The following is a 26,478-nucleotide window of genomic DNA, read 5'->3' as shown; positions in this document are numbered from 1 at the left end:
GGCAAGTTCTTACCTCCACCAAAGTTGGACAGTTGGACGAGAGGATCATCTGGACCACTTCAGTCCACCACTCGTGATGCAGGATCCATGCGTCTCAGCAGGAGAGGGAATCGTCACAGCCCGTCGTCGTTGCAGTTGGTGCCTGCAGAAGCAGGGGACTGACTCCTTCACCCCAAGGGAGATTTCTTCGCTTTTCTGATGGAGGCTGAATACCAGCTGTCTTCAGAGGAAGTACGACTGGGAAACAGTTGCAGTTGTGGCAGGAGCCAGAGATACAATGTTGCAGAAGGCGTTTTGCTTCTTTGTTGCAGTTTGTAGAGTTCCTGGAGGGTCCAGATGCAGTTTCTTCAGTGCGAAGTCGAAGTGGAGGATGCAGAAGATTCCTGCTGGAGTCTTGCAATTTGAATCTGAGGAACCACCCAAAGGAGAGACCCTAAATATACCTGAAAGGGGGACTGGTCTCCTAACTAGATAAGCACCTATCAGGGGAGGGCTCTGACATCACCTGCTGGCAATGGCCACTCAGATGATCCCAGAGTTCCCTGCCAACCTTGAATCCAAAATGGCAAAACCCAGGGACCCTCTGGAGGAGCTCCGAGCACCAAGGCTCGGGTGTTATGTACAGGTGAGTGGTCACTCCCCTTTCCTTTGTCCAGTTTTGCACCAGAGCAGGGACTGTTGGTCCCTAAACCGATGTAGACTGGATTATGGAAAGAGGGCATCAAATGTGCCCTTCAAAGCATTTCCAGTGGCTTGGGGAGGCTACCCCTCCCAAACCTGTAAAACCTATTTCCAAAGGGAGAGGGTGTAACACCCCTCTCCCAAAGGAAATCCTTTGTTCTGCCTTCCTGGGCTCAACAACAGGATGGCAGAAACCTATCTGTGAGGTGGCAGCAGCTGCGGCTGCCTGAAAAACCTCAGAAGGCTGAAATGGCAATACTGGGGGTCCTCTCCAATTACCCCCCAGAGTACAACCAATGCTTGCAAAAGCCTTGGGGTATGATTTCAACATGTTTGATACCAAACATGCCTATGTTTGGAGTTTACCATTATGTAGCTGGACATAGGTAGTGACCTATGTCCAGTACACGTATAAAATGGCATCCCCACACTCAGTCTGGGAAAATTGTCCTGGAGGTCATGGGGGTACCTCTGCTAGTGCTGGGATGCCCTCACACACAGGTACCTTGCACCCTGCTCTCAGGGATGGAGGGCCTGCTATAGGGGTGACCTATAAGTGACCTGGTGCAGTGTAAATGGCAGTGAAAGGTGCTTGCATCTTTTCACGCAGGCTGCAATGGCAGTCCTGCAGAAGCCTTTGCAAGGGCTCCCTATGGGTGGCAAAATATATGCTGCAGCCGCTATGGATCCCCTGGAACCCCAATGCTCTGGGTATCTAGGTACCACATACTAGGGACATATAAGGGGGCACCAGTATACCAAATGTGAGTGAAATACAGACTTGTGGGAGAGAGAGCATAATCACTGGGGTCCTGGGTAGCAGGATCCCAGTGAAGACAGTCAAGCACACTGACATCAGGCAGAAAATGGGGGTAACCATGCCAAGAAAGAGAATACTTTTCCACACTAGTCCTTTCATTGTGTTTAGGAAGTGCATTTCCCATACCAAAGTGTGTCCACTTTGGGTGAATGTCTATTACAAAGAGCTTGCTCAAGTGGGAGATCTGATTGAAAGAGGGAGACCAAAGGAGATCCAACTTCAGGAAGAAAGGAAACAGTGTTATGCTCTACACAAAGAAGTCAAAGATATAAACTTTCAGGTGAGTGATGTGACCAAATTGAAATTACCAAAATATTCTAGTGTTACTTCTTCACACTTAAGCGAGCCCTAAAAAGTGATCAAGGTGTATAAGGGCGCAGTTAAAGTAGATGAGGGAAAAATATGGAATTTCAATCGAATTGTGGTGTTACTAAAAAATGTATGCATATTTCATGATTTGTTTCTCCTGGGTAAAGAACATTTCTTCTGTTATATTTCCCCACTGTTTTGGTTGAGTTAAGAAGTGGGGGTGGTATTGTGTAGCCTCTTTGGTTGGGTACTCTCTACTTTTTCTCCCCTCTTTCCCTTTCACCATTTTGGTATGCTCATATGGAATGTTCACAATCAAGAGGAAACTGTGAATGCTTAGAACACAAAGGGGATACACTGACTATGGAACTGCTTTGTACTGTGGCTGAAGGTTCGCTCCTTTACAAAAGAAGAAGTCTTCTGTATTCCTGCCTTCTTTTAGATTCATTTTCACAATACCCTTTTTCAAATAATGACAAAAAAGGATGAAAACATTTTGCATTGACTAATTGATCTGAACCCAGTCTGATCAATCTTGTGAGAAACATCTTAGATATGTGTAATGCTATCTGTATTTAACCACCAATTCCATCTTGACCACTGACTCCATTTTGTGCTTAAGCTTAGCTTCAAATGCTGTCACATTGGTGGCACAGGTATTTTCCCACGCATAGCTTGTTAATGTGTTTTCGCTTTTCTCACCAGGGAAGAGAACGCAACATGGGGGATGCAACATTGATAAGAGTGTATAAGGATGAGAATGTTTATGGCAGAGAAGGGTATGGCTTGGTCTTGGAAATACACCTTGGGATCTGGCCAATCTCTGTGTGTTTTTCAACACTGACCCAGTACAGCCAGTGCTTGAATTTCACAACTTACCCAAAGAGAAGGGGGTTTCTAGAACCTTCTTCTGAAGTTTGTGTAAATTATATAAGGTGTGGAAGCTTGGCGCTGGGGCCAAAGGAACTCATTTCTGAGGGTGGACGTATTGCTCAGAACAATCCCATTGGGGAAATTCCTCCTGTCTCAGCTGGTACGGGTTACACAGCTTGATGTTGGCAGACAAGGATGATGTTGGATTCGATCACCATGGTGATGCATTTTTAACTCTTAATATCTAGCTTTACTGTGTGCACGCATTCATATACATATTCACTGCAAATATATATATTCATTGTTGATATATTGCATTTTCTCTGATTATTATCCAACTGATGTACTTATTTTAGAAGATGCACGTGTGTTGCTGCATTCAAATTAAGTGCTCACATTATTATGTTCATATATTTGTGTTTGAGACCTCGGAAGAGCCTTAATAAAGCCATTACTCAGACTAAGAGTGCTGCTTTCTTTGCATTCTTTAGCTTGTTCCCTCTGAGTCTGAAGCAAAGCAGAGCAATATGTTTCTCAATTTACACATTCTTTCTTGCCTTCACTTTGTGTATGATAACCTGAGAAAAGACAGATTTTTGAACCAGCTGACTTGCAAAAGGCTGTCCAAAAATGTGAAACAATTTGAAAACATCTGTCACAAATGATGTTTACTGGTAAACAATGGAGACAAATTATGGACCAGATTTACAATGCCCGAGCACCACCGAAGCGTCACTTTTAGTGACACTCTGGTACACAGTGCAGTGCACCACATTTACAAGGTGGCGCTAAGCCACTTTTTGTGCCTTAACGCCACCTTGTAAATGTGGGCCCCTCAGACACAGGTTTCAGCGTCAGAGGGGCATGCAATGGGTGATGCAGTGGGCATTCCACTGCAGCACCCATTGCTTTTGACGCTGCCCCAGATTTACTAGAAGGCATAAATCAGTGGCAGCGCCAAAAATGGATGCTACTCCAGGGGTGGCGTAGCATGGCACAATGAGGAAGAATACTTTTATCCCTCCTCGTTTTTTGCTTTTTCCATGTATGCTGCATCTTGCAGCACACATAGAAAGAGCAAAAGGCCCTGAATGATTGTTTATATGCAGGAAGGTGTCCCTTCTTTCACACAAACAATCATTAAATAATGAAAATTTGCTTCTTCTATGTGTGTTGCATTCTGCAGCACACATAGAAGTGCCAAATTGTCATTGTAGATCATTTATGTGCAGGAAGGAACACCTTCCTGCACATAAAAAATCAATCCCCTCAACACAGACACCCTTGCACTATGGTGCAATGATGCCTGCGTTGGTGCTGGCAGCTCAATTTAGCCCTGGCACAGTGGGAAACACAGGGGTGTGCCGTATTTTTGTAAATACAGCACATTCCTGCGATTCTAAAGTGATGCTGCATGGCGCTGTTTTGACGCAGCACCGCACGGCGCCACTCTTTTGTAAATTTGGCCCTAAATGTTTTAGAAATAGTTCACTGTGATGTCAGGAGACAGTGACAAGAGCGCAGCACGAGGAGCCATCCCTTAAGCTCAGCTGTTTTTCACTCACTCAGCCGGCTGCAAATACTCTGTGGGAAGCTACTACCAGGATGGTACTTACAGTTACTATTGATGGTAGTGGCTTATCAACAACAACTGACCATTGGATTGTAGAGACTCCCAAGCCTAACGCTGTTGGAAACATCCATCTAACAGAGCCTGTGTGTTAGAAGCTGGGTATTGGCAGGGGTTAGTACACACCTACCACTAGTAATACACATCCAAACACAGGGTTTTGCCCAGTCAAGGTCCCATAAAGGAGCCCCTGGCTCAATCCCTGGTAGCTTGGCAACGAGCTGTCAGGTTTAATTCAGGAGACAGGTATGTAAAGCATTTAAATACATCAATACATCTAATAAGTAAGACACTACACTCAATAAAAATCCCACACCAATTTATAGAAATGTTAAATATTTGTATCTTTAAAATTACACCAAAACTACAAAAATCCGAAATAGGGAATCAGAAATATGAATTTTTAAGGTTCAAAAGTAGAAATAGTGCCCAGATGCAAATAGGAAGGTTGCACTGAATCGGAACACAGTCAAAAGTTCCAGCTGTCTGCAATGTAACACTTTTACACTTACTTCCAGAAGTGTTTCTTGATGCAAGAAAGTGAGTCATAACCCCAGTCCAAGGTTCCAGATACCTCTAAGTTGCTCGTTGGGACGTTGGGACTACAATTCCCACAATCCCTCTGGCCAAATCCTTGCAAGTCCATGTAGTGCTTTCCTCTTATTTAGTTTTAAAGCACTAACATAACACAACAGAAATGCACTTGTGAGGTCAAAGAAGACTTTTATTGTTGTTAATTCTTCCCCAACCACAATATTTATGAATGACGAATTAGTAGCTTTCAAGTCCGCGTTAATCAAACAAAATATATCAGTTTGCAATATACACAGCAGGTTATATTTATAAGATATTGAATGCAAAGCAAAACAAATACTTCACCGTGTGGGAACTATCTACAGCTTCATCTTTCTAAGGTCTGCAAGCTGATGACCCCTGTCAGCCGCGAGATAGAGAGATTCATCTACCCACACGGGATTGCTGGCAGCCTGTGCCAAGCTCCAGCACGAGGTCCGGCAGATTCGAATCTGACCCTCTGCAGCCTGTTACATTCGTTACAAAGGTGTGCCCCCTCCTCTCAGACCTGGGAAACTGAGCAAGCCTTTTGGAGACTGGCCAGGTCTCCAAGACTACTCCTGTTCCCAAGCTCAAGCAGAGAGAACAACACCCATGTACTCTCTCTTATCATGTCTAGTCTACTGTGAGAAAAACATCTTGGTTCTCTTGTGCAAAAACACAGCTTGGAAAAATACAGCTTGGATTCTCAACTGCAATGTCTAACTCCACGTTAAAGGCAATAGGCAGCTAACCTAAGTATCAAATGCAATGTCTAGTGTCATGTCAAAGCCAATAAGCATCTAAGCTGAATACAAAATGCAATGTCTTATATCATGTCAAAGCCCATAGGCAGCTGAGCTGAATACAAAATGCAATGTATAATATCATGTCAAAGCCAATAGGCAGCTGAGCTGAATATAAAATGTAATATATGATATCATGTCAAAGCCAATAGGCAGCGGAGCTGAATACAAAATGTAATATATGATATCATGTCAAAGCCAATAGGCAGCGGAGCTGAATACAAAATGTAATATATGATATCATGTCAAAGCCAATAGGCAGCGGAGCTGAATACAAAATGTAATATATGATATCATGTCAAAGCCAATAGGCAGAATATCTAATAGCATGTCAAAGTCAATAGGCAGAATACAGAAGGTAATGACTAATGCAATGTCAAAGCCCATAGGCGGCTAAACTGAATACAGAAAGTAATGGCTAATGCCATGTCAAAGCCCATAGGCGGCTCAACTGAACAAAACATACCATGTGCTACTGGTGAACATTGAGCAACTAATATGCGCAGTGGTGAAACACAAAGTCATTGGTCAAAACAAACTCCATCAAATGGCAGTACAGTCCACTAGGCGTACTTCAGGCTGGAGACTATAGTGCACGTTTTATGCAGGAAAGTGATCCACAACCACAATCCAAGGTTCGAGAATCTCTAAGTTGCTCCTTGGGACGTTGCGACTACAATTCCCACAGTGCGCCTGGCCAATCCTTGCAAGTCTACTGGATGTACTTCGAGCTGGGGACTTTTGTGGAAGTTGGTGCAGGGAAGCTCTTTTAACTCGTTGCTTCATGGGGTCCCCTCCTGAGTCCTTTTTGAAGCAAGGCAAATTCCTTTGGGCTGTGCTTCCAGTGTGCAACAGGCGCAGTCCTTAAGTATGCAGGCCTCTGAGTTGCAAACCAGGGTTTCAGCAGGACAGTCCTTTTTCTTCTGGTTTCAGGCAGCAGATCTGAATTCCAATACAGATAAGCCACTTTTATTCAGTCATCTTAGGGGACAGTCAGTGGGCATCCTTGTCCAAAGAGCTGCAGGGAGCCACCCAGAAGTATATAGTTGAGATAACTCTAACTATAACAGGTGCATTTGCTATGGTTTGTAGGTGTAAAATGTGAGCCCAACTATAACGTCCTGGTAATCTTTGTTTTTTTTAAAGAGAATATATATATATATACATATATATATACATATATATATATATATATATATATATATATATATATATATATATATATATATATATATATATATAAATATATATATATATATATATATATATATATATATATATATATAAAACCTAGTGGCGGTCACAACCAGGTAGTTTTAGTTAGGTCTGCTTATCCATATATAGAACCTTTTTTGGTTTGCTAATAACTTTGCCACTGTTTGACGAATCTTAATGAAAATAAAAAAAATAAAAACAAGTTCATCCACCTCAGCTTTCCTGGAACGTTTTGGAGTGCCCCTCGCCCCCGAAAGGTCAACTATTAATATGTCCCCTCAACCACAACACATATAAAAAGCTTCAACAACCCTAAGCAGACAATTAAGTTTGTCACATATAAATTCTGTTATTGATGGATGGTTGGAAAAGCTTTTTGAAAGTCTTTTGAAACTGTCAGGATTTAAAGACTATGATCCTCATTTTAACCTCAGCGGTCTTTTTGGAAGACCGCTGAGGTACCGCCAGTGAAGGCTGTTTTCCGCACAGCGTATTATGGCTGCTGGCAGCCCTGTCCTTTTTCAGAAGGAGAGCCGCCAGCAGCCATACTGGCGGTCGGCGGGGAAGTGGAGGCTGCTGCACACCATGTTATCAGAACACTGCCCACTGAATCCCAACCCAGGATTCGGTGTGGCGGTGTTCTGGTGACGGGGTGCTGGCGGCGGAGCAGCCCCCATGGATCCCGTTCCCTCCTGGAGGAACAGGTAAGGTGATCGTCCGTTAGGACAGGGGGGTGGGGGGCTGTTGTGTGTTGTGTGCGTGCACGGGGGTGTGAGTGTGAGTGTGTAGAGGGGGTGTGTGAGTGCATGTATGCATGCGGGGAGGGTGTTGTGTGTTTGAAAATGTGTGTGTCTGTCTGTTTGTATGTCTGTGAGTATGTGTGCGTGTATGACTGTGTGTGTGTCTGTTGGTGTGTTTGTTGGTATGTGTGCGGGTATGTGTAATGGTAGTGTCTGTGTGAGTGTAGGGTGGGGGTGTGTTTCGATGTTGGGGGGAGGAGAGGGGGGTCCTGCCACCTTTGGGGGGTGGTATGGGGTCAGGGGTGTGGGGGTAGGACTCTGGGGAGGGGGAGGGAGGTGGGGGAGACCCCTATCAGTGCCAGGGAAGAAATTCCCTGGCACTGATAGTGCCTACCGCCATGGATTTCGGGGCGGTACAGAACCCCACGAAATCCATGGAGGTACGCAGGGACGTGATACTGCCGGCGGTGTTGTGACAGCCGCTGGTCTTGAGACTGAAGTCTCCAGCCCAGCGGTTGTTACCACTCTGGCGGTCGGAGTGGAGAAGTGGCGGTTTAGCATGGCGGTCACCGCCATGCTTGTAATGCCATTTTTTTTCCATCGCCATGTTGGCGGTATTACTGCCATTTCTCCACCGACCGCCAGGGTTGTAATGAGGGCCTATATTTAGAAATATGCTAAGGTGTTCTCTTTAGAGCAGATGTTTGAAAAATAGGTGGCACATTGTATATTTCAAAGTACATTAGGACAACAATACTGACCAAAGCCTGGTGGGTTTTAAATTTTAACTTCATAGGACTTTTGGGAGGGGTTGTAACCGGACGTCTCCGGACGCCGGTCCTCAAAATATTGTGACGGCCGCCATCGATGGGGCCCGACACACTCGAGAGCGACGCAAGCCTATGACGTCAGACGCCTTCGGCGTCTGGACGACGACCGAAAGAAAAGACGGACCAAAAGGAAAAGGAGAGGGAGAGACGGAGGAAGACGCTCGGCAAGCGCGACCCGAAGAAAAGGAAACCCGGACACCGAGGACGGAGAGGAAGGAGCCCGTCAAAGGATCGGGAGATCCGCAGGAGAGAGAGAAGCACCGGGGCCCTCCCGCCCCCGTCAGAGAAAAGCCGGGAGACTGCCAAAGTGCCGGCCGCGTCCCTGGAGGGGCATGGCCACCTCAGGTACGTTCGTACCATAGCTGGGGGTTCGCGAGAGGGTGGTTATTAGGAATGGGGGGGATAAGGGAAAGAGAGGGAGGTCCTGCAGGGAAGGGGAGACTATATGACAGAGAGCCCTAAAGTAAAGTAAATCTAACCTCACAAAGAAACCGACAGCCAGAGGATTTCTGCAAAGAAGGAAATGTCTGAGAACACCTATAGGGAAAACCACAAACTAAAGGACAGTTATACCCTCACTTTCCGTCACTCATACCTATTCCCCCACCACCCTACTAACCCTATATACTGACAATATATATATCCCACTTACCTGTGTTGTTGTCCTTCTTCTATTTTTTTTTGAGAGCCTGGCCCACTGACATAGAGGAAGATCGGAGACCTTCCCAAAGCTGGACCGGTCACTTATGGACTATCACCAAAACCCCGAAAGAGAAGAAAAAGGAAACTTTGTTAATTTCTTTGGACTACAAGTGCGTTATCCTTGTGAACAAGAAACATGGGATAAAAAAGCTCCATCCTTAAAACCAAAGCAAGAATAAATTGGCTAAACCCTCACCTTCTGCGCCTGTCAATTATTCCAATATCCCCTTTATTTGTTTCGGGATAAAGAACCCATTACAGTGGTGTCAGAAGTGGGATATTGGAACAACGACAGGTAACCTAAAACGATGGAGGGTACACCCACCCTATCAGAGATGATGCAGCAGCTAGCCGCAGGGCAGAGGCATCTACAAGTAGTGTGGGAAGAGCAACAGAAGGAGGCTAAAGTGGAAAGGGAGGCCCTACAAAGCGCTCTTAGAAGTCAGGCCACTATCATGGCCAACAATCAGTTGGTCCATGAGACTGCAATCAAAAACCTCACGGACACTATTGCCGCCACCCGGGTGCATCCGAACGTACCCAGTTCGGTCCTGCAGCGATATCAGGAAGGCGAAGACCCGGATGCCTTTTTCACCAATTTCGAGCGGGTTGCTACTTCGGCCACCTGGCCCCAGGATAGGTGGGGCCAATATATCGCCTCGTTATTAACAGGAACTCTCCAAGCGGCGTATCAAGCGGTAAACCCAGGCGGAACGACACCCTATCAGGATATTAAAAAGAGTATCCTAGAGCGAGTGGGGTTTGATACCGAACATTACCGGGTCCGGTTCAGGAAAGCCAAATGGGGACCCTCAGAGAATCCCCGGGCCCTGTATTTCCGGATTAAGGACTTGGGACTCAAGTGGCTAGGTCCCATTGGGGCCAATAGGGAGGATATCATTGAGGTTGTTCTCTTAGAACAATATCTAGACGCCTTACCTACCAATACCCGTAATTGGATCAAGCAACACCCAAGTCCAGATACTAACACCACTATTGAATTAGCTTGTGCCTTTCACCGCTCCCTCGAGTTCAAAATCCTTCCCGTACGGCCAACACTTAACCCCATCCGACAGAACCCCGGACCCTCCCCATCCCTGGGGCGGAAACCAACCGAGGATCCGGGAAAATTGCGAGGATTAGAAAGATCCTATATGCAACAACCACAGTGTTTTAGCTGTGGAGAGTGGGGACATATCGCCCGGGTTTGCCCGCTGAAAACGGAAAAATCAGAACCGATGGAAATAGGAGTCACTAGGGGGAGAGTCTTCTATACAGGCGGAAAGGAAACCCGATACAAGAAGAGACTTGTTGTCAATGGAAGAACCACAGTGGCACTCATTGACTCAGGTTGCAGTCAGTCTGTAATTCGTGCTGATTTACTGGAAAGCCCCCCTTTTACTTCAGGACTTACGGTATCCATATGTTGTATTCATGGAGATACAAAAGAATACCCCCTAATCTGGACAACCCTGTCCTGGGATGGAAAAGAAGTCCCCATAAGGATGGGGGTGGTGGAAAGGCTAGTCGAAGAAGCTATCATAGGAACCGACTTCCCTGACTTTTCGGAACTTCTTGACAGTACAAAAGACTCTGAAGACATGAGTACATGGTGGAAAAGAGCTCCTTTTTCTAGTACGCCTATAACACCACCGGTGGTTAGATACAGATCCTCCCGAAAAGAAAAAAGAGAAACCAGAAAAGTCTACGCCCAAGGAAACATGAGTCCAACTAGGGTAATTACAAAGGTCCTTACCCTTACTGACCTTCCCCCATTCCGTAGTTGTCAAAGAGAAGATCCGAGTTTGATCCATGCCTGGAAAAGCGCACGACCCCGGAACCCCCAAGACAAAAGCCCTTCTTTTATCATAATCAAAAATCTATTATACTGTGTCACTGGTAACAACCGAGAAGAAAAGAAGCAACTATTAGTCCCCGAACCTTATAGACCACAAGTCCTACACCTAGCCCATAGCCAGCCGGGGGGGGGTCACTATGGAAGAGAGAAAACGGAAGAATATCTGTTGAGGAAGTTCTACTGGCCGGGGGTCTTTTCACAAATTAGGAGATTCTGTCAGCAATGTCCTAAATGCCAAATGATTGATCCGGGTCCCAAAAGAAGAGCTCCCTTGCAACCGCTTCCCATTATAGACATCCCTTTTTCAAGAATAGGAATGGACATTGTAGGCCCTCTCCTACCTTCTTCCAGAGGATACCGTTATATACTAGTATTGGTAGATTATGCCACCAGATACCCAGAAGCCATCCCACTCAGCAGTATTAACTCCAAGAGCGTAGCCCATGCAATGATAGGGTTCTTCTCTCGAATAGGTTTTCCCCGAGAAATCTTAACAGACCAAGGTACCCAGTTCATGTCCAACTTGATGTCACAAATATGTAAACTTCTGGGGATCAAACAGTTGCGAACAGCGGTTTATCATCCTCAAACGGATGGTTTGGTGGAAAGGTATAACCGCACTCTGAAAACTCTACTAAAGAAATCTATTTCAGAGACAGGTAAGGACTGGGATAGAAAACTCCCATTAGTGTTATACGCTATCAGGACCCATGAGCAAGCATCCACGGGCCATAGTCCATTTGAATTATTGTTCGGACGACAGCCCAGGACCTTGTTAGATATGGCTGCAGAGTTATGGGAGGAGGAGGATGGAGAAAAATCCCTCTTAGAATATACCCAGGAGTTAAAAACCAACATCCAAAATGTGTGGGAAAACGTGAGGGAACATATGGAGAAGGCTCAAGAAAAGCAGAAAAGATATTACGACAGGAATACTCAATTAAGGACCTTTACCCTAGGTGATAAGGTGTTAGTGCTTCTCCCCAGTTCAGACAACAAGTTGCTGGCAAAGTGGCAGGGACCCTATAAAGTAATAGGGGTAGTAACACCCGTGACCTATAAGATCCAGCTCACAGACAGTTCCAACCGGTCACAGATCTTTCATGTCAATCTATTAAAAAAGTGGGAAGAACCACAGGGAGAACCAACCAGGGGATGCCTAGTTAACACCGTTAAGGAATTGGAGATAGGGTGGTGTCCCACTGAGCAGCCTAGCGGAAAGGAGATGCCTCCCATAAATAGTGAAATCTCGATCCAACAGAGTGAGCAATTAACCCAGCTCCTCCATGATCATGCCCATGTGTTCTCCTCGATACCAGGCAGGACCAAGTTGGTGCATCATCAAATCATAACCCCACCTGGCAAGGTCATACGCTTAAGGCCATATCGTATCCCTGAAGCGAGAAAGATCCTGGTAGAAAACGAAATAGAAAAGATGTTAGACCTAGGCATTATAGAGCCTTCCCAGAGTCCCTGGTGTTCACCGGTGGTATTAGTGCCAAAGCCCGATGGGTCTATACGTTTCTGTATTGACTTTAGACGAGTCAATTCTATATCCCAGTTTGACACATATCCCCTTCCAAGGGTGGACGAACTCTTTGAGAAGTTGGGAAAAGCTAAGTACATGTCTACACTCGACTTCACCAAAGGTTACTGGCAGATTCCTTTGACGCCAGAAGATAAAGAGAAAACGGCTTTCTCTACTCCCTCTGGGCTATATCATTTTAATGTTCTCCCTTTCGGGTTACATGGGGCACCCGCCACCTTCCAGCGTCTCATCGACACCATTCTACGACCTCATACCAGGTACGCTGCCGCGAATTTTATGTGCACACGATATTTCTGTTCCTGATATTCTGTCATTCATCCTAATGCCATCAAAGACAGGGCAGGAAAGAAACAAGGATGATAACTGCTGCATGTCAAGAGTGGAGAGAGAAGAGCTAACCCACAGAATGCAAGGGAGGACAACAGAAAAAAAGCAGGTTGTTGGGTTGGAAGTAGTGTTATCCTAAGAGATGGCAAGCCACCAGGAGTAAGCATACTGACCACAGTGATGCAGTGCCCTTATAATCTTTTAAGTGAATGCTTTATGTTGAGAAGCAGCTCTCTGAGAGCTTTCACATATGAATTCTCAGTGCCCTCCTGCAGGATTGAAGACACACATTTTAAAGAAGCGGAGTCCATTTATTCTTAGCGCTGTTTGACACTGGGAAAGATGTACCACCTTTCTCACACAGATGTCCTTAATTGTGAAGGAAAAAAATATATTTAAAAAAAAGAGTAATGTCCACCGTTTAGAAGCTCCTTGGGCTAGGACTGCAAGCTAGGGCTTTGAACCATAAGGCAACCCTGCCACAAAACATGTACAAATAGAGTCTGGGCTGGCAGCACTGCTCCCGGAATCACTGGATCTCAGCTAAGCTTGGTTATCCTGGGCTTGCTGCACTGCTCCCGGAGTTGATTTTAAGCTTGATTCTCCTGGGCTGGTGGAGCTGCTCCCAGAGGTACTGGATGTGAACTAAACATGGTTCTCCTGGTCTGGTGGAGTGGTAGACCACCATAGTGGCCAAAAGACTGCCATGTTGGTGGTCATACAGACTGCCGAATTATGAGTTACACAGGCAGACCCGACAAAAGCCAGCCAAAAAAAAACCAAAAAACACCAGGATGTTGGAGGGCAGTAAATAGGCGGTCCGACACCAGCACCGACAGACCATCAACTAACCTCCAAACCTATTACAAGTACTAAATTGCATTGGTGGTAAAGCCTTGGCGGTCCTCCAAAAACCTAATCTGCCAATGCCATGTCCATGAGGAGAGCCCCCCAACCCTCGTTACCTTGGAATGAGGTCTCTAGCTCAGACTCCGCAGGGACACGAAGACCGGGTCAGCGTCAAGGTGACGTGCAGCATCAATAGCAGCGGTGGCATCTGGTCGGAATCCCTCTGACTATCTGTCTAATTGAGGTGCATTTATACAGATCTGCTCAGACTCCTGACGTAGGTCTGTTCCCAAGCAATAGATAACAAGACATGCGTGGGATGGCAATTTATGTAAACAATTCCCTCGAAGACGTGAAGAGGGAAAGTACCTAATGTGAACACCTACAGTTTGTTTATCTTTGTCACTTGATATTGACGCCTTAGCGCGGTGGCACTGATGACGTGAAACTAAAACATTGGCCTAACTAGAAACAAGGCAGCCATCTTAAAAGATATAATTAAATAAATGAGCTAAAACACAGCAAACTAAGTAGGGGAAAAGTCACTGGGTGACGGGGGCATGAGTCTGCAAGCCAAAGGCTAAGCTAACTCCTGTTTCCCATTAAAACAAGATAGGATTCACTACAGTGTGAAAAGCATGCCCTACTCAGCACATCCTGTCAACTGCAGTTTCCCAGGAATCACATATTATAACACACTTACACTCAAGTAAAGTATTGATTGCTGAGATCTGCCTGCAAGTCTTCACCTTCCTCCTCATTGCTGTCACCCTCACTTGGCATTTCAGGATTCTCACCCGCTGGCCCTGCTAGCTCTCCCTCATCTGGTATATAGAATGTTACTCCTCAGGGCAATGTTGTGAAGCATGGAGGAGGCCACACTGATCATACATATCTTTTTGGATGAGTAGAGGAGGGCCAGTATTGTCTTTGCTCCTAAATCTGGCATTCAGGAGCCCAAAAGCCCGCTCCATGCCACACTGGGTTCTTCCATGGGCATTGTTGAAGTGGACTTCCGATGGTGTAGTTGGGTTTCTCAGTAGTGTCAACAACCATGAACGGTTTCGGTATGCAGAGTCCCCTGGAATGGAATGGGACATATGTGCAACAATTAGTCCCTCTCATGGTTTCTTCTGCAGCACACATTTGATACAAACACCCATGACATATGTGACTTCCCAACCAGCCAGGCCCTTTCTGGGTACAGTCGTGACATCAACTGTGGAACTGCGCTATGCTACATGAAGGCATCATGAACTGAATCCATATAACGGGCAAAGACATGTAAAATGTAGAAGTCCACCAAACAAATAACTTGGACATTGATGTTCTTCCTGTTCTGATAGACTTGTTCATTGCCATGCGGTGGAACTAAGGCAACGTGTGTACCATCAATGGCACCCACCACATGTGGGATGTGTGCCAAACCATAAAAATCAGCCTTCACATGGGCGAAATCCTCACATTGAGGAAACCGGATATTGCTGTCCAGGTGTTTCAACATTGCTGAGAGTACATCCCTCAATACAAGACTGAACATTGGCTGTAACATTCCTGCAGATAGGGCCACTGTATTTTGGAAGGACCCTGTGGCCAGGAAGTGCAACACTCCCATAACTTGTACAATGGGTGGTATGCTATTTGGATGGGAAATGGCAGGCTGTAGATCTGGCTCCAACTGACAACAGAGAGCCACAATTGTTTGCCTATTCAGACAGTACATCTGGATGGTGTGCCTGTCTTCCATGGCCTGAAGGTCTGGCAGTAGACGGTAGACTGGAGGATGTCTGATCCTTCCCCTCCTTGGGTACCTATGTAGGACAAGAAATGAGTATAGCCATCATCCAATGTATTTCTTGCAAAATGCATAATGCATGGTATTGACAAACTGTGACAAGGCATGCCATGGTTTAATGGTATGATGCTCAGTACACGTTACCACTGTTAGTTCCACATCAGTTACATATTTCCCCATTGCTTTATCACAAATGTCTATACATCATTTATCTAGACAGCAACATATTTTTCCATGAAACATGCTACTTGGAATGTGACATAAGCTCCCAAATTCAAAATGACCCGGGGGGGGGGGGGGGGGGTGTCTATGGCCAAAATAAACTTGCCATACGTGCCTGGCAATGTATAAAAATGCTGTCAAAGTAGGACATACATGACAGCACAAGACCAGCACTTATCAGATGTTTAGACCATTATTCAGAGTTGTGACGCATTTATTATTAGCAAATGCCACATAAAATGCATTTCAAATGGTGGGTGCCTGACCTATTCCACTGGACACTAGGAACCCCCCACATCCACCGGGTGAAGTCATCCTGGTAGTAGCCAGTTCGCGGCGGACACAACCAGAGGCTAACGTTGTTGCCAGTGGCGGTCTTGGGCCAATGGCTGTGTCCACCAGTGATGGCTGCATACATGGCAGACGTGACTGCCATTTTCTGAATAATCTCTCACTTGACTCCTGACACTGCTGCAGCAAGACTTCCATGATCTGAGCTGCTGTGTACTGCCTCTGGGAGCAATCATGCCACGTCCAACAGGTGATAGGGCCCCTAACTTCTCCTCGGAAGAGGCGGAAAAGCTGGTGGAGAGGATCCTACCCCTTTATGAACAGCTTTCTGGTGCCCCAGAGGAGCAGGTAGGTGCCTCATGTCCACTTCTTTTCCCCTTACTTCACCATATATTCTCTCCTCACGGGCTAGATTGTGCCCATGTGTGCCAAAATTTGTAGTAAAGGCCATGGAGCTCCAGTAGGAAGCCACAGAGTTGTGTTGTGTCCCATACTTCTTCAAATCTCTGTCAGAATGTCAGGGCATATCCCACAAGATGTCAGATGACTTGAGTAGGGTGGTGACTTGGTCTGCAGCTTGAGAAATAGGGTGGTGGTTTGGTCTGCAGATTGGAAAATGTTTGTAGCCTTGTCCATGAACTCATTTAATGGTATGTGCCCACTTGGGCATTTTGGCTAAACAGATTGTTCATTGTAATGTGTGCTGACATGAATGTGACTGTCATTTTGTATGTGATCTGGGGACATAATGTTCTACCTTGTGCGTGTGCATCCATGCAGGTCAATGCCCATCAAAAGAAAGAGATGTGGAGAGCCATCTCCAAGAAGGTGCGGACCCTGGGCAGCCAACGTAGCGTCCCTGCAGAAAAAGGTGGAAGGACACGAGACACTGGGCCCACAAGATCGCGGAGGCCCAGCAGTGGCTGTCTTCCCAATGTGGGCGGGGTGCCCATTAAACTATGACCCCCCCTAATGGAATGCATTCTGGCCGAGGCCTAAATGGAGCAGGATGGGCTATTGAGGGCAGCACAGCAGCCACAAGGGGGTGAGTACACAGAGAATTCCTGCTTGTCCCAGGGCCAGGTGATTGTGTGGGCTTCTGACTGTTCCACCTGACAATTTAGGGATGAGCCATGTGTAACTCAGTACTTGAAAGATTGTTTGTATTAACATGTCATGTGTATCTAACTGGTGTACCTTGTCTCCTGAACCTGGGGCCTAGTACTAAACTTTGGGGATTTCACAAACCACTTACTCTGCAGGGTCCAAAAATGGCTATGTCCACTCCTCATCCATGTACTATTTATTGTTGTAGTCGGTGTTATTTGAGAGCCAATAATCACTTCCCTTGAATGTCACAGACAAAAAGTAATTGCAATAAGGATCACTGTCTTCTGCCATGTGTCTGGGCATATGTGTATGTAGACATCTGATGCCCAAAAGCAAGCTATCCTCAGTATATGATGGGTACTGGTGCCTCACTGCAGTCTGTGCTGTGTTGGTGCTCATCATATATGTGTCATGGCTTACCTGGATAACTGTTTGCAGATGTAGTAAACCACTTTCCCTTTGTACGTGGGGAATGTCAATTGACATGAATCAAGTCCCATGACTGTTGCCAACATTCATTGTGCCTACATGTCAGTGTGTGTCCTTTTCCCTTTAGGGCACATTCATTATCTGAAATTTCAGGCATGTCCTAGTCATGTTAATGGTATGGTATCTGGATCCCCTCACATACATTTGGTAGGAAAACTGTTAGTTGAATGGTACATTTACAAAGGTGGTACATTCCACGTTGTGTTAAAGACAGGAGTATGTTGGCATTGTGTATTGTCTGACCAATACCTTCATGCATCATGGCATGTCATTTGGCATGTAGAACTTATGTAGCAACAAGGGATATGATAGATGGCACAATACTGTGGGACCAATCTGTGATCATATATGCCCTTGATGTAGCATCATGTTAAAGAGTTTGTAGCACACATGTATTGACTGAAGACTGTTCCCTGACTGTTGTCATGCATCATGGAGTGTCTTGTTTGATGTTGACATCCCATGTGTTTGGGTTTATGCATTCATCCTCACATAGCTACCATGTTTGGCATGTCCAATATGTGGGTAGTGATGTTGCTTCTCATTGGAAAACAGGTTGGAGTCCTTCTATTTGTCACTCTGAGTACTGTGTTTCTACAGCATTCAAGGGACCGATGTGTACTATGGGCACACTCAGATATTGTCATTGTCATGTGTATCAGACATTAGAGGTGACTATCCTGGGGCTTACTGATTCTTTGTTGTGTGTATCCTTGAGACATTACTCCCTGACATATTGAACCTGACGTCAATGGTGTTCCTTTCCTTGACCCATTTGAGGCCTCTCTGTGCAACACTGATAGTTCCCCGATTGACTCATTTGTGACAGGTGTCACTTGTAGATCTGTACATTGTTGACATGTGTCCATTATGACATGGGTATTTCCATATCAAATACTCTAGGACATTACCCGTTTATATCAGAGTCAGCTGGGTGTCATTGGTTTCATCCCAAATTGTTGGTACATTATGAAATGTGCGCAGTAAAAAATGGGTGTGTACTTTATAATAAGATGCATTTGTTTGCTACAAGTTAACTGGAGTCTGCTGCATGTGGCACAGCATTGAGGATGGAGAGATCACCTAGTTGTATTATGGTTGTGGGGTTTGCCAGACTTCATCCATGCAATTATAGTAGTCTGACATCCTAAATTTCTTGTGGGTAACTTTGGGAAATCCAGGTGGCATGCACGCATATGTTATGGCACATGTATGTGCCACTTAGGTGTAAGTTTTTGCCTACTTGACCTGATGGCATTCTTTGTCTCTCAGAGTTGTGGTTGAAGTTTTATCAGGTACGTTTGTGACCCTATTTCTCTTTCGTTTTGCAGCATCAGCACCGCCTAGCAAAGGAAACGTGGCACAGCCGAGTGGGGAAGCATCTGGCCACGGGACCACGGATCAAGATACCACCGATAAAGAGGGACCCAGTGGTCAGGAGGGCGAGGGGAGTGCCACGGGGGAGATCGAACATTCTTCATCATCATCATCAGATTCCTCCTTCAGTGGCCGTGCTGCCCTCAGTGAGGAGGCTATTGACCTCTTGAGAAGTATCTCTGTGAGTCAGATCACCATCTTGAAAGCCATCCAGGCATTGGCAGATTAACTACAACAGACCAATAAAATCTTGGATAGCACTCATGATACAATGGCTAGCCTACAGAGATCTTTTCAGGCTCTGGTCTCCACACTGATGGCAGCCAATCAACCCCCACCTTCCGCCCCCCTCCACTTCCCTCTTCCCAGCCCAATTACCCCCTTCCCCTTTCTACCCAAAGCACACAAACAGATCCTCAGGCATCCACCTCAACAGACAAAGGTAGTACATACAAACACAAGTACCACAAGACATACCACCGGCATTCACACAAACAACATCCACCCGCGGACACAGCAACCATCACTACGTTCCCTGACACCCCCAGCACCCCCAGCATCACTCACACAACATCAAGCCTACCTACAGACATCACCACTACAGTTGCAGGCACCACACCCATCTTACCAACAGACGCCGCACCAGCAGCCCTGCAGACATACACCACAAACACCACACCCGCAGACACCACAGCTACTGACACACCTACATCTAGCACATGCACCATACCTGCTGTCACCACCTCAACCGACATCTAACCACCAATCACGGCATCCTCCACCACCTCCACCCCCCAAGCCCAAGACACATAAACCCCCTCACCTACCCACACAATAGATACCCACCCCACACAAACATACCTCCCATAAGCACACATCCAAGACATCCACAACCGCACGAGAGACAACTACTCCCTCAACCTCCAAATCCTGATTCCGACCCTTGTGTCCAAAAAACATTTCCTTTGTGACCTAGACCATACCCCTGTTCGCCCCCATACCACACCAAATAGGTCCTCCTCCATCCCCAAGGCCATCCCTTTCACCTCCAAGGCCTTCCCTGCCCCCGAAAAGACCAATACCCCTCCCAAGAAGAAGCCAATCCCTCCCAAAAAGGAGCCCCCCCTTCCAAGCCCAAACCCCTGTCCTCACCCCCACAGGATAATCCCTGCGTGCCCCTTTGATGCCCCTTACTGTGGAGGTTACATGGCAGTCAGGAGTCAAGTAGAGGCACAGCACTGTGCCATGATTTGGACATTCATTGGACTTGCCAATAGCCTTTGGATATTGTTTCTGCCATAATTGCTGTTGGCATTAAGCCAAAGTGCTGCTTTTGTTGGGTATACCTTTGTCCTGCAATTCCTTTCCTAGGTTGATGTTGTTTCTGAGTGACTTTGGTTGTGTGCCTCCAGTTGTGTGTGTTTGGGCCTGCTTGCTGCTTCGGGTGCTGTTGTCTGAAGTATGTGAGTTTCTGTGCAGCGCTGTTGTCCCCCAAGGCAAGGTTATATGTTGTGTGTTATGTCTGTGTGTGAATATGCAATTTCGGTTTCCTGGAATAGTGCACTGTTTGGTATGGTCAGTATTTATTTTTGTGTTGTGCAATGTGGGCATGTATGGTGTTGGACTAGTCCCCCTGATATGGCTATTGTATGCATGTGATGTGCGTATTCTTCAGGTTTGTTATTGCAGACATGGAGTATGCTAAGTTGTGGTAGGTTTCTTAGCATTTGGGTGTACGTGCTTTGTTGGCTTGCCCTTTCCCATTGTGTAGCTGTGCATGACAATTGGTTTTGGTATTGTTCATCCAAGAGATCCATGAAGGCCCTTTTCCTGTGCGCATATTGTGTGAGGGGCCTGTTCAAGGTAACATGTGCCCCAATGCAGCCACCTTCCATGTATGCTCCTAAAGGTCACATCCCAACTGTACAGGTATTGATGGTATGGTACACTTTGTGTGTTTTATCTATTTGTTTATCTGTCATTTGTGTATGCTATTGGGCTTTCATTGTGGTATGATGTGTGTGGTGTGTGTGTCCATTGCAGGGTTGTTTTGTGGTGGTGTTGTATGTATTCCATGCCACATGGATAGATATGTGAGAAGTCCCTGGCCAGTGTTGAATGTGAGGTTGTGATTTGTATTTGTATATGTGCTGAAGGCATGTTTTTGTTGCCGTTTGTGACAATGTTGTGTAGTTTTCAGTGTCCCTGTACGTGAGATGTGTGGCAATGTGTATTTGTGTATTGTTGCAGGGCAGTTTGAGTGTGCTGGCCAAAGTGTGCATATTGGGAGTGTGTAGGTGTCTGTGTTGCTGTATGTCAGTGAGTGGGTGTGGTTTGAGATGTTGCCTGTGGCATATGCCCGTCCATGATGTGTTTGCCGGCACTGCAAGCTGTTTTTAAGGTTAATGATACAGGTAGGTGTTTGTACTTACGGTTGCTGTCATCCACGGCGGCATTGATTTTGTTGTCTTTCGGCGAGCATGAGCAGCGGCATGACGTTTGCAGAGGGCTCCCTGGTGGCTCTGGACGTGAGTAGCTGCCTGCAGGTGAGTGTCTCCCTTTATATTGTCCGTTTCCTCCTTCTGAGATACGTGGTGGTATGACCATCATTGTCACATTGGTGGTGTGCAACCTCGTGTCCAGCTGAAACACAGGCTCTGCCAGCCTGTTTATGCTTCCTCTGCACTGTGGCGGTCTATGCTGCCTGACGGTGGTGGCGGACCAAGGCAGTCTTCTGTTTGTACGACCGCCAAACTTGTAATACGGTGGTCCGCTACACCAGACCGTTGGCAGTTGGACTGTCAAAATCAGGATCACAGGACCACCAAGCTCGTAATGAGGCCCTAAGTTTGGTTCTCCAATCCATCCTCAGACCAGAGACACATGTACAATCCACAGCTGCAGAAAATGTAACTCTGTGGGCCTAATTATGAATTTGGCAGTCTTCAGACTTGTGGTGGCAGTTAGACGCTGCACTCCTGGTGGTCCGACCACCAGATTATGATCCTAGTGGTCGTACCACAAGAAGACCGCCTCCTCTGCCGCGAACAGGGATCCGCACGGGTTGGCAGCAGTCAAAGTCGTAGTCAGCCACGACGGTGCCAACTTCACCACCACCGTGCAGATCACAACTTCCCTTTCTGCCACCCTTTTCATGGTCGGGTCCCAACCATGTTGTGGGCAGTGCAGGGGCCGACCTGTCAGCACCCACAGAATGCCCACTGTCTATTATGCAGATTGTGCATTTCAAGGGTGCTATGTCCGACAGCGTTGGCCTTGACTTCCTAAGGGAGCCACTGCAAATGATGCCACACTGTTTCCACCAAGCTGACTGGTGGAAACATCGCAATACGACATTTCCAACGGTCAGCCCGGTGGAAACATTGTAATCTGATGGTGGTAAGGCCACCGGGTTTACAGCCTCCTCACAACAGCCATATTGAAGTTGTGGCGATTCAACCGCCCAACTCCTAATTGGGCCCTCAGTGCGGTACACAGTTCTCAAATACACTATGCACTGGCGGTTATGTAGGCGCATATACTTGGTAGAATCTCACATGTAGGGGGGCAAAAACTACCCCTGAGAAGCCAGGCCAAGCAATGGAAAGAGCCACCACAACCCTGATGTTATCTGCTGTCTTACTTTGCTCAAACGGTTGCCTTTGTTCAGTACTGGCAGGGGTCTCAGTGAATAATGCCCCACCTAAAAATTGCAGGGGTTGCAGGGTTTTTGTTGTTTTTGTTTTGTTTTGATGGTGACCGGCACAGAGGAGCATAAGGAATACATTTGTGGTATGAAACCCAGTATTAAGACAAAAATATTTAGTTGTAAGTCTCAAAAGACAGAAATATTGAAAAACAAATATTGTGCTACAAAATTATTGGGATGCAGAAATATTGTTTCAAAAATATTTTTTCAAGTAAGTAATATCATTGTTAAGAATATCTTTATTGTTAATATCGTTTTCAGTAAACAACGTTGTAAAAATATTGTTTTTTAATTATTTTAATGTGTTTTAGTTCACATATCCTAATTCTAGGTGTCACTATTGTGTGTATAATTATAATAATTTTTTGTAATATAGTTTGTAATTTTTTGTGATTTCGATTTTTTAAATTAATAGCTAACAGTAATTTATAATGTACCAGGTTGTTGGATTTGTAGGAAGATAAGGTGGGAATTAAATTAAGTAACAATTGATCAACAATTAATTCATTATTCATAAGTAAGTATGTGATCAATATTAATAGTGTGTATTATGTAATACTGATTTGTTTTACTTTTATTTGAGGTGCTGATCGTTACATTTGTAGGGTTATAGGTTTGGATGTTAATTAGATAATAATTCATAATTCATTTTTAGTTTAATATTAATTTCTCAATTGATCATTAGTTATGTAAATTGGGTAATTATCATACATTCTAATTCTATTTTAGGTGCAGGCTGCTGTAGGGGCAGAGGTTGGGACATTAATTAAGTAATAATTAACAATTGATTATTAACGTATTATTAATTATTTAGTTGATTATTAATTATGTACATTAAGCAATACTGATTTATTTTATTATAATTGAGTGGCAGGTTGCTCCGTTTGTGGGGGTATAGGGTGTGAAGTTAATTGAGTAATCAATTAAAAAATAATAAAGATTAATGTATAACTAAATATTTAATTGAGGGGCGTGGTCAAGATGGCGGAGCGCAAGGACGTTCCTGTTTGAGCTCCGCCGCCTCGGCCCGGAAAAGCGACCTGTGGCCAGCCTGGGGGAGCCCTGGAGGCTTTCCCTGTTTCGTGCGGCTCCCCCCGGGTGTTCCGGGCGCGGACGAGCGGGGCTCGGCCCGGCAGTCGGGGTGCGGCCGCGGCGCGGTGCGAGGTGCGGCCTGGACCGTGGGACGTGCCTTTCCCTTGGCGCCCCTTGTGGCTAGGGCGCCGGGGATTGAGGGCCGTGGAGCCTTCCTGGGGCCCCCTGATAGCTGGAGAGAGCCGCGGGGCCCGGCGCCTGGTGGTTGAGGCGCCTGAGAAGTGAGCGGTGCTTCTGGGTGCCCTGCTGATCCGGCGGTGACTGGCGGAGCTTCCCTTCCCGGGCGCCTTGGAGCGAGGTTGGTGAGGCTCATGGCCCTGGTGGATAGCGGGGATCCGGTTCCCTGGCTTCTGGGTGGCACACCCCAGCACTTTAATATTTGCCTCGCCTGGCCTGCAGTCCTGCGAATGGGCAAAAGGAACGGACCGTAGTACCTGGTGGCGGCTGGGAGCTGTGCCCTGGCGTGGTTCCGGAGAGAGCGGTGCACGCCGACCGGCCTTGGAAAAGTGATCTTGGAGGACTCACGGAGCTGAGCTGGTGAGGTGAGATCAGGCCGGCGCGCCATGGCGACATCGAAGTCCAAACGCGAGCGCTCAGTGAGGGATATGTTGGCAGGGCGCGCTCTATGCCTGGGCCTATGATGGAGGACTTACCTGAGACGAGGGCCTTGGAAAGCCGAGTTGAGACGGAGAGTTCTTCTGTGACGAAGGGCATTCTGACCTCCCTGTTTGAGTCGCTCCGAGGTGATATCCAGGAGCTCCGTAGGGACATCTCACAGGAGGTGAAGGAGATATGAAGAGAGGTTACCTCCCTGGGTGAACGTGTATCGCAGCTAGAGGACAGTGAGATCCCTCGCGGCGAAGAGGTCGCGGGCCTGCAACGGGAGGTAGTCCGCCTCCGAGAGCAACAGGACCTCCTTCAGTTGGCGGTTGAAGACTTGGAAAATCGCTTGAGGAGACAAAATATTCGTATAAGAGGGGCCCTGGTGGGCACGGAAAAAGGGGACATTGGGGGCTACGTGGTGGATTTTTTTCGCTCCCTGCTTGGCACAGAAGAGACACAGGAGGTAGTCTTGGACCGGGTGCATCGAGCTGGGCGCGCGGGGGCCCCTGGAGACCGCCCCCCCAGACATTTTAGCCTGTCTCCACAATTTTGTCCTCAAAGAAAAGATTCTACAGCGGGCGTGCAACCTCCAGTCAGTCCTCTTTCGAGGGCATGAACTTCAGCTCTTTCAGGATCTATCAGTGCGGACTTTGCAGAGACGGAGAGAGATCACTTGAGGGCACACAATGTGCCTACTCGTGAGGCCATCCGTTCCGCCTGGGCTTCCACTGGGAGGATCAGCTTCGGCAGGTGAAATCGGTTACGGAGGCTGGCCGCGTCCTGGGCCTTGAGGACACAAGCCGGGAGGCGAGTGAGGGGGCGGCTCTATCGGCGGGTGGCTCTCCTCGGTGGCGTAGAAGAGAGAAGAAAAGGAAGTTGCAACGCCCGACGGCCTTGGAGCTGAGATCGGAGAGAGAAGCCGCTTTGAACAGCGTGGCAGCTGGCACTTCGACCTAGTCTGAGTACCTGGTGGCACCCGGGATTACTGCAGGCCACAGCCCTAATAGTATGTTGACTGTTGCAGAGGGTCGGGCGGCGGGGGCAATGGACCGAGTTACTGACATGGCGGAATATACTGCCCCGTGGAGATTTTACCTCGCAAGGATGGATGATCGAGGACTTTTGTGTCACATGCACCTGTTGTGCTATTTTGTTTTTTTGCTGTTGGTTTTCCCCACCATGTTGGTCTTCTGAGAAGACATCCTCAGGCCTGCTTGCACTAGGCGGTCTAGATGATACTGTGGATGGTAGTCCTAGGTTGTGCTTTTGTCTTCCCGGCTTGCTTTCTTCAGTCTAGGCTTTGACCATCAAATGTATAAGCTTAAATGGTAGGGGGCTAAATAACCCTACTAAGAGGCTAGCCATCCTCTCAGCTTTAGAGAGATCCGGAAGTCATGTATGTCTCCTGCAAGAGATGCACTTTGTCCTTAAAGATACCTCCTGTATGCGATCTAAGTGTTTTCCCAGGCAGTTCTGGTCCTCCCTGCCTTCAAAGCATGCAGGGGTAGCGATACTTTTATCACGCACATTCCCTGGGGAATTCATATCCAAATTGCATGAGGTCCCGGTGAGGCTCTTGGCCTTGCAGATCCGATTGGGGGGTTTCACTCTCACGATCGCTTCCCTTTATGCACCCAATTCCCAACAGGAAGCCTTCTTGAGACAGTCTCTGACTCCGATTTTGCAGTCCCCGGATGGTGCTGTATTGCTGGGGGGTGATTTTAATTTGGTGATGGATGGGGACCTGGATCGCTCAGGTCAACGGTATGATCAGACTGGGTGCTTGTCGGATTCTGGGCGGCAGTGGCTTAATGAGTGTGGGCTGGTGGATGTGTGGAGGAGCGCGCACCCCACGTTGAGGGACTATTCCTTCTACTAACTAGCAACCAAAACATAAGCTAGACTAGACCTTTTTCTGGCATTCCAGGAGCTTCTCCCCAGAGTTAGAGACCCAGTGATCGAGCCGCGGGCCCTGTCGGATCATGCTCCGGTAACAGTTGAGATTCATACGGACATGGAGAGGGTTAGTCCATCGGGATGGCGATTTAG

Source organism: Pleurodeles waltl, chromosome 1_1 (assembly GCF_031143425.1).
Source record: "Pleurodeles waltl isolate 20211129_DDA chromosome 1_1, aPleWal1.hap1.20221129, whole genome shotgun sequence".
Lineage (NCBI taxonomy): Eukaryota > Metazoa > Chordata > Amphibia > Caudata > Salamandridae > Pleurodeles > Pleurodeles waltl.
The sequence above is the reverse complement of the archived record's forward strand: the minus strand, read 5'-3'. Positions refer to the sequence as shown.